This window comes from Lolium rigidum, chromosome 7 (genome assembly GCF_022539505.1).
Source record: "Lolium rigidum isolate FL_2022 chromosome 7, APGP_CSIRO_Lrig_0.1, whole genome shotgun sequence".
Lineage (NCBI taxonomy): Eukaryota > Viridiplantae > Streptophyta > Magnoliopsida > Poales > Poaceae > Lolium > Lolium rigidum.
The window spans coordinates 144,322,352-144,330,878 of NC_061514.1; positions in this window are offsets into that span (position 1 = coordinate 144,322,352).

Below are 8,527 nucleotides of genomic sequence, written 5' to 3' on the forward strand. Positions count from 1 at the left end.
TACGAGTAAAGAGTACTTGTCGGTAACGAGGTTGAACAAGGTATGGAGATACCGATGATCGAACCTCGGACAAGTAAAATATCGCGAGACAAAGGGAATCGGCATCGTATGTAAATGGTTCAATCGATCACTAAGTCATCGTTGAATATGTGGGAGCCATTATGGATCTCCAGATCCCGCTATTGGTTATTGCTCGGAGAGGAGTCTCGACCATGTCTGCATAATTCGCGAACCGTAGGGTGACGCGCTTAAGGTTCGATGTCGCATAAGTAGATTTGAATATGGTATGGAGACGAAGTTTGTTCGGAGTCTCGGATGGGATCCAGGACGTCACGAGGAGGTCCGGAATAGTACGGAGAATAAGATTCATATAAGGGAAGTTGATTTCTAGGTTTCGGAAAAGTTCGGGATTTTTCCGGTGGATGACCGGGAAGATTTTAGAAGGTTCTGGGGGTCCCACCAGTGAGCCCACGACCCTAGGAGGCCTAGCATGGGCCGAGGGGGTGCTCCCTAGCCTAATGGGCCAGGGGCACATGCCCCTCAAGGCCCAGCCGGCCAAAACCCTAGGGGGGGTCAACTTGGGGGGAAGAAATCCCTCTTTCCCCCACTTGGCCGCCGCCCCCCTAACCCTAGATGGGAATGGGGGCCACCCCAGCCGACCTGGCCCCCTATATAAAGAGGGGAGGGGGTGGCCGGCCACTTGCCCCTTCACCATAACCCTGGCCGCCTCCTCTCTTCCTCCACCATACGCTGTTCCGGCTTGGCGAAGCCCTGCAGCTTTTCTTCCTCCACCACCACCACCACGCCGTCGTGCTGCTGGAACTTGGAGGAGATCTACCACACCTCCACTGCCCGCTGGAACGGGGAGAGGAAGGGCTTCATCGACACCGTACGCGCGACCGAGTACGGAAGTGCTGCCGGATTGCAGCATCGGGGACGATCGTCTACACCAATAACGAGATCTAATCTCGTAGGCTTTGGAAATCTTCGAGTGTTAGTATCATCTCCATCTCGTTGCTCCGATCTTGTAGATTAGATCTTGGGTGTTCCATAGATTAGATCTTGGATTTATTCGTCTTGCGGTAGGAAATTTTTTGTTTTCTATGCTACGAACCCCATCAGTGGTATCAGAGCCATGTCTATGCATAGATCTGTTGCACGAGTAGAACACAATGGTTTTGTGGGCGGTGATGCTCTTGTTGCTTTAGTTTGTGTACTTTGCATCTTGCGGGATGGTGGGATGAAGCGGCCCGGGCTAACTTTACATGACCGCGTCTCAAGAGACTTGCTCCACGCTTGACATGCAACTTGTATTGCATAAGTGGCTTTGCGGGTGTCTGTCTCTCCCACCATAGTGAAGATCCAATTTACTCTTTCTATTGACAACACTAGTATCACCGTTGTGGTTCATGTTCGTAGGTAGATTGAATCTTACTCGAAAACCCTAAACCACGTAAAATATGCAAACCAAATTAGAGGCGTCTAACTTGTTTTTGCTGGGGTTTGGTGATGTGATATGGCCATGATGTGATGATGATTATATTTGATGTATGAGATGTTCATTATTGTATTATGGCAACCGGCGAGAGCCTAATGGTTGTCTTTAAATTTGTTAAGACCTGCGTGTCTATTCATCATGTAATAGCTTTATTTCAAGTAGTTGTTATAGTAGCTATAAGTGATGGACAACCATGAAGCGGTGCCATGGACCTTGGTGCAATGCTTGGTGATGATGGAGATCATGCTCGTGTGCTTTGGAGATGGAGATCAAAAGTACAAGAAGAAAGGCCATATCATATCACATATTATGAATTGCATGTGATGTTAATCCTTTATGCATCTTATCTTGCTTAGATCGCGACGGTAGCATTATAAGATGATCCCTCACATTAATATCAAGATAATAAAATGTTCTCCCCTCGTATGCACCGTTGCTACAGTTCGTCGTTTTGAAGCATCTCGTGATGATCGGATGTGATAGATTCTACGTTCACATACAACGGGTGTAAGCCATGTTTGCACACGCGGAATACTTGGGTTTGCTTCGCGAGCCTAGCATGTACGAGACATGGCCTCGGGACACGAGAAACCGAAAGGTTGAACACGAGTCATATGGATGATATGATCAACATGTTGATGTTCACCATCGAAGCTACATCATCTCACGTGATGATCGGTTTTGGTGTAGTGGATTTGGATCGTGTACCACTTAACAACCATGAGGGATGTTGTATTAAGTGGGAGTTCATTAGTAATTAGATTAAAACATGAACTAATTATCATGAACATAGTCTGAATAGTATTTTGAATTAAAGTTTGTAGAATTGGCATCCGTTTTCTACCATGCGCTAGTCTTGTAATTGAGATAGAAATACTGTTAAGTCTGACAAGGAACTTTACGGATTGGTGCCGTATTGTTAAAGAATCAAGATATGATTAAGTCCTAATGCAAACTTTTAGTAAACCTCACATTGATGATTCAAAGAGCAATGGTTTCAATTAGTACCAAATCATCTTGTCTCCGTGAAACTTGAAGTTCAAATCCGTTTGAAAAGTAAGGATCTAGAAATTTTGTTTTCAGAAATAAGCAAGGTATGAGATATTTGTGATATCTAAGACCCTATTGCAAGATGATAGAATATAATCTAGTGAGACTACATAAACTCATAAGTTTCCCTTTCTCTCTGAGCAGCCCATCTAGTTTCCCGCCGGCCCAATTAATTCAAACATTAATTTTCGAATTTGTTAAATTGCTCACATATGCTGTTTTCAAATTTAAATAAAACAAAATCCACCAAATAAAATTTGACAAATTTTATATATTTGGAAAGCTTGTCAAATTATCTACAAAACTACACTGGTCTCAACTCTAGATTATTTGTAGAATAAATGTGATAAAAATAACAAGGCAGGGCCTTTTGCAACTTCAAATAATTATTAAAAATTAAATAAAAATGCTTTTGAGTTGATTCCAACTCTCAAAAATCATACTTCGCCTTATCTATCAGAATATATAAAAATATTGCATAGTTGTTTGTATGATCATGGCCTAGTTTAAAAAATGGCCCTATGGCTATTACTAGTTCATTTAAAATGTGCAAGATTATTTATTAAAATGTATGAGAGCTTCTCTCTCATTTAAATCTTGTCTCAACTAATTCAACATGAGGTAGAGACCATGGTCAATTAAATCTCATATTGAATTAGTTGGTGATATTAAATCATTTCCATGTGTTATTAAATTGCATGAGGTGCATCACCTCATTTAAATCATTTTCCCAAATGATAATTATGAAGAGGTTGACTTTAGTCAACCTAGGTCATATATTATTATTTGAGGAGATTAAATCTTAACAAGATTCAATGAGAGGAAATTATTTCTCTTTAGAATTAAATAGAAACACTAATTAATATTTGTAATGAGAGGAAATTATTTTTCTTAAGAATAAAACAAAGTCAACTCACATAATGAGCATGTTGTGATGCTAGTTTAGTTTGAGTGACTCATGTGGGTGCTTAGTATAGTACTTAAGCTTTGTGTGGTGATTGTGCGTATCGTATTCGTTTTTAGACGCTAGTACCGAGGAATACCAAGAGGAGGAGGAGGTCTACTTCCAAGAAGAGGAAGACCACTTTGATCAATACACCACTCAAGGCAAGCTAATATTCTTGCAAAAGTGCAAAGCTCTACAAGAGCAAAGCACCCCCATATTTTACTTTATGTTTAATAAGCCCATCCCAAGTTTTTACTACAAGCTTTTACTTACAAGTTTTACTACTTTGTTTTATCAAAGTACTTTTTGATTCATGATTCACTTGGTCTAAAGTAGAACAATATCATCAAAGTTAGCCTATGGCAATCAAAGCTAGTTAGCACCCCTCATGACTAGTGGCTAGTGCTAAATCAATAAAATTGACTACTCTAGCTGGGAACATTGTGAAATGAAATGACTTGGAAGGGTTTGAAGGTGAATATGACTTGAATGAAATGAATGACTTGGTGAATTTGCTAAAAACTGATGGTTGGGTTCGGATGCGATACCATTCCAATTTACTAGTACCCCAACAATACCTGATTATGGGTAGGGTCTAACTAGAAGTTTATATGTCTTAGTATGGGTTCCCTCTAAACAAGCGTCATAGGGGTTATGCCGAGGCTGCCTCCGTTAAATGTGAAATGATGTGAAATGACGTGAATGAGGTGAATTGTCCGGCCCAAGCCCTGTGCAGTTCCCAGGCTAACGGTTTGTCTTCACTGGGAGGCCAAGCTCATGGGGAGAGGTGCCTATACTAGGATGTGTAAGTGAAAGGTTAGGGTTGATGATCCGCGTACTGAGTTACGATTATTTAGGATTATCCCTGACGGATGTAATCAAATGTTGTGGCACAAGTGTGCAACCTCTGCAGAGTGTAAAACTATTCGAATAGCCGTGTCCACGGTTACGGACAATTGGAAAGGCCATACTGTTCCGTCATTAGATCTTTTCTTGAAAATGATGGTGAATTTGAAATGGTGACTTGAAGTTGAAACACAACTGAGTTGTGGGAATGACACTAATGTTCCCACTTGAGTTAGTTAGCCTTTGAAGAATCTTTTATGAAATGCTTATGAACTAAAACTCGGCTTTATGCAAATAGACCTAGAGCTTAGCATCCCCTTAATAAAATTGCTAGTAATTACAATAGTATTAGTTTGCGAGTACTTTAAAGTACTCACGGCCGTGTCCCCGGCTATTCAAATGGCCGAATATGAAGAGGAGCAAGCAGTATGAGGATGACGGCCGACAGGACGTCTACAACAACTAGGAGTTTGCCTAACGTCAAGCGTTGGCCTGTGGAACTAGATAGTCCACTTCTATTACGCTTCCGCTACTATGTTGTTCGTTGATCAATAGATCAACTATTTGTGTAATATTGGATCATGTGATCCCCTTTTGTAAGACAATGACGGTTTGTAATGAATGATGACTTATGATATCAACTGTTATGTCTCGCAACAACAATCTTCCTGGGATTGCGAGGTATGGCATAATAGGCATCTGGACATAAAAATCCGGGTGTTGACAAGTTGGTATCAGAGCCATTGTTTTACCTTAGGAGACCCTAGTTTAGAATGGACGTTCTGAAAATTTTAGTTTCAAAAACAAATGAAGTGAATATTTTTGAAAAACCTAGTCACTTTCTTCTCTTTGAGACTTTTTCAAAATGATAAGTCATGCTCTTCCTTATAAATATACATAAAATTTTGCCACACTTGTTCATCTCTCTAACTTAATTATCCAATTCACTTTCAGATGGAGGGAGCCTACCCCAAGTTTTACCAGCTGGGAAATGGTGGAGACTTGGTTTTCGAGAGGGACTTGGACTCGGTGTCTGAGATGCTCGGACGCCCGCACCCCGAGTTTCACGGAGTCGAGATCCACGACCAGCCCGGAGGGGAACTGCAGTGGGTGATCACCGCTGACTTGAGGGGAAAGATGGAGCCTCCGACTTCTGAGAGGATCCTCTTCTCCATCAAGGAAAGCAACTGGATGGACGGACTTGCTCGTGCCATTCAGGAGGCACTTGCTCGTGTGTGCGGACAGAACATCGCTGCACTCCAGGGTACCCGCTTCGCTCACTTTGCGAGGCATGACACCATTGGAGAGCCCATGGCACTCTCTTCGCACCCGATACTCAAGTACCACGTGGAGCACTTGGACTACATGCTGCACGAGACCCAGAAGGAGCTGGAAAATGCGCGTGTCTACGCCAACTAGACTCACATGGCATTGGCTCATCATGCCGATGCTATCAAGATGCTAGCCAAGGACCGCAAGTCACTCCGCCTGCAGCGTGCCAAGAAGGACGCTACCATTGCGCGCCTTCGCGCAAAGATACTCACCTTGGAGGCCACTGTCAAGGCCCAGGAGGACCAGCTGAAGGAGATGGAGGAGGATGGAGAGGACATTCAGGGAGGCGAGGACTTCCTGAGTGATGACGACGACTTTGAGGAGGATGAGTTCACTGATGAGGAGGACTACGAGTTTCTGGAGTCCGGAGAGGATGGGATCATTCCCATCGATGTGGATGAAGATGATGAGGAGTAGTTGCACTAGTTCACTTGTGTAGGTGTGAGTTGTATCCCGCCCGTTGTATCGTAGCATGAGAAAAATGGTTCTTAAAACCATTGGTTTGGTGTGTTAGCTTGTAAGATATGAATGAATGAATGTTTGTGTGTTATGTTCATCATCAAAAGACTTCAAGTTTTAAATATTTTAAACTTACCCAAAACAAGCCATAGAAAATTCCCTCTTATCTCATGATCTATCTACCTGTTCAGATGGCTCCTCCGAATCGCAACGCAAACCCCGATGTTATGATGCAACTGCTGCAAACCCTGATGGCAGACAGGGAGAATGATAGAGCTGAGCGTCAAGCCAACATAGCAGCACTGCAACAGTTAGCCAACAACCATCATGGCCATGGAAACCATGATCATCCAGGATCAAAGCTCAAGAACTTCCAGAACACCAACCCACCTGTCTTCAGCAAGACTGAAGAACCGCTGGATGCCGATGATTGGCTGCAGACCATGGAGAATAACTTAGAAGTGGCTGGAGTTGATGAGAATGAGAAAGTGTTGTTTGCTACGCACTACCTAGCAGGACCAGCAAGAGCTTGGTGGACCAGCACCCGTGCTATGAACGCCGGACAGGTCATGACTTGGGCTGATTTCAAGCTCAAGTTCAGCAAGTACCACGTGCCCCCAGGCTTGATCAAGAAGATGAGGGATGAGTTCCGTGAACTGAAGCAAGGACGGATGTCGGTGGTAGAATACTGCGATAGGTTCCTCACCCTGTCAAGGTACGCCCCCGATGAAACGGACACCACCGAGAAAAGAAAGGAGAGATTTCTCAACGGTCTGCATGACGAGATGCAGACAGTCTTAGTGAACATCCCCTTCGCCGACCTGGAAGCCCTGGTGGATTCTGCCATCCAGATGGAGGGCAAACTGCACCAAGCCAACGAGAACCGCAAACGCCGCATGATGCACCAAAGTTGGCCCAACAATACCCCGAGGTATCGTCCCAGCTCAAGCGGTGGTTTCGCCCCAAGGAACAACAAGCCGCAGATGCAGATGTCCCGCCCCGGTTTTCAGAACCGGAGTGGGGGAAACCCAAGGCCAGGAGGCCCCCACCACAATAACAACAACATCAATTCCTATGTGCACCACAACAACAACTTCAACCGCGCTCCGCCAAGAGCCCCCGCCAACAACAACCCCAATAACTCCAACACAGCCCCGAGGACCGGGAGCAATGCTATCCCCGTCACCCCCAAGGACAAGGCCACCATCACATGTTATGAATGTGGCATAGTGGGACACTACTCCAATGAGTGCCCCAAAAGGCTAGCCAAGATCGCCGCCAACCCCTCTGCACCAGCTCAGCAGCAACGTTGTGTCTACACCGGCAAGAAGTTCACCCCCAACAACCCCAACAACCGCAACGGCCGCCTCTTTCACATGAGTGCAGAAGGAGCACAGGAAGCACCAGACGTCGTACTGGGTATGTTTTATGTCAACTCAGTACCTGCCAGAGTGTTGTTTGATTCTGGAGCATCGCATTCGTTTGTCACTGAAGATTTTGCATGCACAAGTAAAATTCAACCAATCAGTTTGAAACATGTTATGGTAATTCAAATACCTGGATCAACAACCAAAGCTAGAAAAATTTGCAAAGATGTGCCTATCAGAATTCATGAAATAGATTTTTATGCAAACTTGATTGTTCTGGGAGCCAAAGGTTTGGAAGTAGTACTGGGTATGGACTGGATGTCCAAACACCATGGATTGATAGATCGTGCCAAGAAGGCCATCACCATGACCAGTAGCACTGGGATATTAGTGGAGCACATATCTGAAAGACTGCCCAGAAAATTCACCTGCAACCAGAGTTTAGCCAAGCCAACCTTGGATCAGATTAGGGTCGTTTGTCGATACCCTGATGTGTTTCCTGATGATCTACCCGGTATGCCCCCAGATCGGGATACCAAGTTTATTATCGAGTTAATCCCTGGAACAGGACCTATAGCCCAGAGAGCCTATAGCATGAACCCAACTGAGTTAGTGGAGCTGAAAAAGCAACTGGATGATATGCTAGCCAAAGGTTTAATCCAACCAAGTGCATCACCTTGGAGATCACCAGTTTTGTTTGTGGATAAAAAGGACGGTGCCACTCGTTTATGTACGGATTACCGTAAAGCTTAACGATGTCACCATCAAGAAAAAATACCCCCTGCCAAAGATAGAAGACCTGTTTGACCAATTGACCGGTGCCACCGTGTTCTCTAAGATTGATCTTAGGACTGGTTATCATCAGCTGAAGATCCGTGCAACGGATATCCCAAAGACTGCCTTCACCACCAGATATGGGTTGTATGAGTACAACGTCATGTCGTTCGGATTAACCAATGCCCCTGCTTACTTCATGAACCTCATGAATAAGATCTTCATGAACTTTTTGGATAAGATCTTCATGAACTT